Raw genomic sequence first — 6,000 nt, 5'->3', positions numbered from 1 at the left:
GCCAGGAGGTCCCGTGGGCTTGAGCCCACACCAGCAGCTCCTTCGCTGTGAATTGAGTCCCCCGGCCCAGGGCTGAGTTACAAAGCATGTTGGAAGAGTAAATGACACCCTCTGTGTAGTCTGGTGGTCTTGTTGGAGTCTGTGCCAGCCAATACTGATGCATTTTAATCCAGACTAATCTCTGCTCATTTTAGGGTAGAAAGACTCCAATTAATGATCCTTCCACCAATGCATCAGAGCTGGGCTCAGAGGCTCAGAGCTGGGCTCCTTTCTGGAGGGGCTGGCCATAGAGGTGTTGGCTCCTCCAGGCTGCCAAACTCCAAGAATACGCTCGCTGTGTCTGCTGACAGAAGCTGTGGTTACCAATTGCCTGAGTCCATCTGTGTTCCTATTGCAAAATTCCCTGAGACTGGACAAGCTACACCGGAAAGAGGTCCACTTAAGCTCATGTTTCTGGAAGGCCAGGAACAACTGCCTGGCCCCCTGTGAGGGCCCCTTGCCGCATCATCTCTTGGCTGGGAAACGGAAATGATAGTGGACACTTGAGCATGACAGGAGAAACGGAAAGTCACCTCACTTTGCAACAGCCCACTGCGACGTAACATCCTGTCTTGACAATCCTTGCTCATTCCCCTGAGACTCATCTGGGCCTGGGAGAACTCACCCAGCCTCTGGAGGAAGTCATAACTCTACTCGTGGGTGTCCCCTTGACACCACCAACCACCACCACCTTGAATATGGCAACATTCAAGTCTTAGTTTCCAGCCCATGGGTCATGGAAGGACAAACCACACACAAATTACAGCATCCAGCAACCAGGCTATTCTCTGTCCATGGTTGCTTAGTGTCTCTTCTATGGTCAGTGCTCACTGGTGGATGAGGCAGACACGTAACATGATAACTCTCACCTCTTGACCTCTCTTGCCAGTTCCTCCTCCTGGCTCCGCCCCAGGCCTCTTTATCCCTGTTAACCCAGTCTCCAGTCAACTAACCCTATCATCTGCTGGGGCTCACAAACCCGGCTGCAGTCGAAGCTCAGGGCACAATTCTTTTTTTAAATCATTATTTATTTTTATTTAAAAAGAAGATTGAGACAGAGAGTCTTCCATCCACTACTTCATTAACCAAACGACCTCAATAGCAGGAGCTGAGACAATCCGAAGCCAGGAGCCTAGAGCTTCTTCCTGGTCTCTCGTGTGGGTGCAGGACCCCAAGGACTTGAGCACCTCTGCTGCTTTCCCAGGCCATAAGCAAGGAACTGGATCAAACATAGAGCAGATGGGACATAAACCAGAGCCCATATGGGATGTTGGCACTTCTGTGGGAGGATTAGCCTGTTATGCCACTACACCAGCTCCCCGCTCCTTTCCTTTCCACACCAAGTGGGTGACCCGTGGTGTACATCCCAAAACTGCCCACCAGAAACATGGCCTCCCATCTCTATTTTTAGAATGGCGTGGAGCAGAGCAGAAGTTCATTTTTGGGTTGCCGTCACAAAATCTCCACCCACGAGCTAAGCTGATGCGTTTTCCTTCTTGATTAGTTGATCATCAGGGATGCCCAGGTGGCAGCAGGTGCAGTCTGAACAAAAGGCCCAGGTGCACAGTAGTGGAAAACCCAGAAGTTTGAAGCCCCAGCAGTGCTCATTGCAGATCCCAGGTGGACCACTGCCACCTGGGACAGATTAATGCTGGGCCTGCCTCAGATTGGTAGGTCTGAGGACACAGTCCAGCATGGGTTTTCTGGCTGCCTGGGCAGCACCCCACGGTTAGAGGGTAATGATGCCTGGTGGGAAATGAGCAGCTATTTTTCAAAGGCTATGAAATTCTCTGCTGCATTTGGGTTGCTTTTGGCTCCCAACTCTTGCTCCTGTTGGACCAGAAATTCCTCTTTCCTTCACAGATAACACAGGGCATGACAGTGCCTCTGGCTCCAGCAGCAGCACCCTCTTCAGCCTTCCTGCACTGGGTCTCACTCTAATCTGGAGCCATCTGTGTCCGTCTGGCCAGGGTGCTGTCTGCAAGGGTGGAATTTCTGGTCTTCAGAGGCAAAAAAAAAAAGTTTCTTCTTAGAGCAGAGAAATGTAAGATATAGTTATGATTCTTCTTTGGGGAGGGTGAGACCCAAGCGTGTCCAGGCCATAGTCACCTGACACCCTGCAACATGCAGAATTTCTCCTGTACACTCTGCAAAACAGGTGTCTTACTGAGGATCCTGGAACTCTTGATATTTCTTGCTGATGTGGTCTGATTGGCCGGCTGTCTCACTGCTGCAGACTACTGGGATGCTCAGCGGAGTACCCAAGATAGTCCACGGCCACCTGCTGGACCACAATAGGGGCAACAGAGTGAATCAGGCCTTAGGGAGACAAACACACACCACAGTGAATGCATACGGTTCCTGCACTAACCTCCAAATTTTGCTTGCCAAGTCAAAGGCTGCTGACCAAGTGGCCAAGGCCACGTCAATCTGCTGTAGCCATGACACCACATCTAGCACAACCGGTATAAACAGGGATACTGACTGTACTTGGTTGCATTTGCAGCATCTGTGTCCGTCTTCAGCACATGTCTGCTTTCTCCAGGAGCCAGATCAGTGAATTCAAGGACAGCACAAGCATGGTCACAGCAGCACCTATGTCCTCTTTATGGTTTTCAGATGGTGCTAAGCTCTGCTATCCTTACCCTTGGGACGTGGTATTGATGGATATGACTGGGATAGGGTTTGGGGAATAGTTTTAGACTTTCACTCATACTGCAAGCTTCAACTTCCCTTTCGCACTATGCGACTTCTGTCTCTGAAGGCCTGACAGCTACCAATGATGTCCCTTCCAGCTTGCCACTTGGAATTTAGGGACATATTTTAGCCATGCATCCAGGAACTTAGTGAGCTAGGCCTGAGCTAGCATCTGTTTATTCAAACTTCCAGTGCAACAAAGGGGTCCCTAACATCAAGGTCAACTTGGGCACTGTCTATCTGTCCTTGGAAGGGGTGGGTACCGCCTTCTTCCTGTGCAGTGGAAGCCTTCTACCTAAGCAAGGGGCCATAGGTCCCTTGTGGGAAGGAAGGGGTATTAAGCCCATCTCAATTTCCTGGATATGTGGCAAAGACATCCCTAGAGTGTTATAAAGGACCCAGCCTCTCCTGGCCCTTCAACATACTCCTTTGCTAAAAACTGGCTCTGGTTCAGATGTTGGGCAAGACAGTGATTGTGCTTGTTTTTTGTTTTGTTTTGCTTTGGTTTGTTGTTTTGCTTTGTTGACTGCACAGAATGGACAAACTCTCTCTGGTTGTCTATTAAGACACTTCTCCCCCTGCCCCGGAATAGAGAACCTCCATGTTCCGTTAAGCAAACAATGTATCTGCGCTCCTCAAACACTCTGATTTAAAGAACTAGTTATCCCCATCTCCTGCCCTGAGCCCCAGGCTGCCCACAGCAGCCATCCCTGGACTCTGGGCATACCATTTGTTCTACCTCCTGCCCCACTCCAAGCAGATTCTTCATCACCAAGGCGGTTGGGGAAAATTCTGAGCCCTTCCCAGGAACAGACACGTGGTGCTTTTCTGACTTTGTGCATCCACTTCCATGGGCCTTTCTTTCTTGTTCTCCTCAGTTATTGGGGTATAGCTGATTTTGCACAGGCCCTTACTTTTGCCAAGCATCTAGGAGTCATGATAAGCATATTTGTCCCGGCCACTTGGGCCCTTGCCATGCCAGTAAACCTTGGCTCATGAGAGAGTGCTCTTACATTCACAAACTCTCCCCCAGCTAACTTCAGGGACACTGCCACAGGCTGAATCCTCCCTGTGTCCTGCAGGTACTGCCTTTAGTGGCCTCAGGTCTATGGATCTCCTTGCCTAACTGGACTCAGCTCTCCCCAGACTGGAGTATGCGATGATATTGCTCTAGCCTGCATCTTACAGCTTGGGGTAGGTGGTGATACTGCCCTTGCTTGCATCTGGCATCCAGAGCATGACTGAGTAAGCATCCAGAAGGTATGTGTTATATCTGTATCATCCTGGCTTCTATCTGCAAGACAGAGACAAAAGGCAACGGCGCTCATTAGTTCACTCTCCTAGATTGCCCAAACTGGACCAAACCTAGGCCAGGAGCTAGGAGCTCAGTCCAAATCTCCCACATGAGTGGAAGAGACTCGGCTACTTGGCTACTTAAGCCATCAACACCACCTCTGTGTGTGTGTGTGTGTGTGTGTGTGTGTGTGTGCGCAGGAAACTGGAATTGGAAACAGCTGAGACTTGAACCCAAATGCTCCAATGTTGGACTCAGGTGCCTTAACCCCAGAGTCTTAATCATCAGACCAAAGGCATGCCCAGTCAGCATCCTCTTTAAACAAAGGATGTAAGGAGTCCAGAACATCCAAGGAAGTCCAGGGCTTTAAGCTTCTCTAGCATGTCGACCAATGTGCTCCTCCTTCAAGTCTTGGGGTCCCAGGCTTTCCCATCCAGAACCTAACTTGGAAAGAATGGGCCTTCTGGGGCTGAGAATGCAACCATCTCCGCTCCCTTCATCTTTAAATTCTGGGCTTGATGTTCAGCTGGATCAGCCGCAAGCAACAAGGGTCCTTTTCTGTGCTCCCTAACAGACCCTTGGATCTGTGTGCTTTGCATTAAGTTAATGATTAATCCCCTCGATCTTTTATCTCTCTCCAAAGCCTCCACACACTCAGCAGGAGGCGATCTCACTATCTTTACAGCATCCCTTCTCCCCCACCCATACCTCTAGTGTCTGAGACTCCAGCCCTCCTACAGTGTTGCATGCCAGAGTGACCCAGACTCCAGCCACACCATTCCAGAATCCTTATCACTCGATGAGTCAGACCTCAGGTCCCACTGCAGAGCCACTCTTGGCCCGACATCCCTTAGACCAGGTGTCCCCAAAAAGAGACTCTAGGATGGCAAGATAAGCACAGAGGTCTATGTGGAAGTTCCGGTCAGACCACACTTGTTGGGCTGTGGAGAGAACAGGGCTCCCCAAATAATGTGATGCAGTTGCAATAGGGATCCCAGCATAGCCCTTGGGCAGCCTGTTGCCACACCTGCATGGCTCTGGTCTCCAGCGAAGGAGGTGATGCTGGGTGAGGCAGCTATGCCGGCCAGCCGGCAGCAGTCATTAGACAGGGCTCAGCTAGGATCCATCTGCCTGGGTCCTGGCGGGAGATGGGAGTTGGGGACAGGGAAGGAGAGGGGATCAGGTCACAATACCAGCTGTGATCACCTGATGGTGTCAGCGACAATGAAGGCTCAGGGATGCAGTGCAATACGGGCTGCTCTGAATTCCTGGGCATGAAATGTGTGGCAGGAGGAATGGACAAGACCACTGGGTTAAGGGCCTGTATGGCAGGTTGGGGATGCACAGGCAGCAGGGAGGTTTTCTGGGAGGTTAGAAGGATTCCTCATCCTCAGAACATCCCTTAGGCTGCCTGTCCCACAGACCCCCTCCTAACAGGTTGGCTCGGGCCAACTCAAACATACGTACACACACCAGCCGCCCCTCCCCCAAATTGGCCCCCTTCAAATTGTCGCTCCCCACAGTGCCGCATTCATGCGTCCCTCCTAAATAGTCCCAGTGTTCAGCTTTGGCAAGGAGTAATACCAATTCCCATGTTTGCTCAGAGAGAACGCCATATTTCATCCACCCAGAGCCCACGCCGGCTCCGATTACCACCGAGACAATGTTCTGTAATCCTGGTTTATTCACACGTCACGGGTATTTTAGCAAAACAGAAATGAATGGCCCGTACCACCACAGGAAGTCACAGCATCGGAGCTGGGTCCCTTCCACCCCCACCCCACCCCTCCAGGAAGGTTAGGCTTTGGCTGGCCACCGTCCACAGAGGGCCTGCCACCTTTGATTGCTGCTGTTGGCCCCCACCCCACCCCCAGCCCTGGACTTGCAGAAAGAGAATACAGGCAGAGAGCAGTTCTTTCCCTATAAAACACATACTGCACAGACGGATTTGGCCGGAGCAAAAATCAAAT

Source organism: Ochotona curzoniae, unplaced genomic scaffold (genome assembly GCF_017591425.1).
Source record: "Ochotona curzoniae isolate NIBS_2020 unplaced genomic scaffold, NIBS_Ocur_1.0 patch91, whole genome shotgun sequence".
NCBI lineage: Eukaryota > Metazoa > Chordata > Mammalia > Lagomorpha > Ochotonidae > Ochotona > Ochotona curzoniae.
This window is presented reverse-complemented; position numbering follows the sequence as displayed.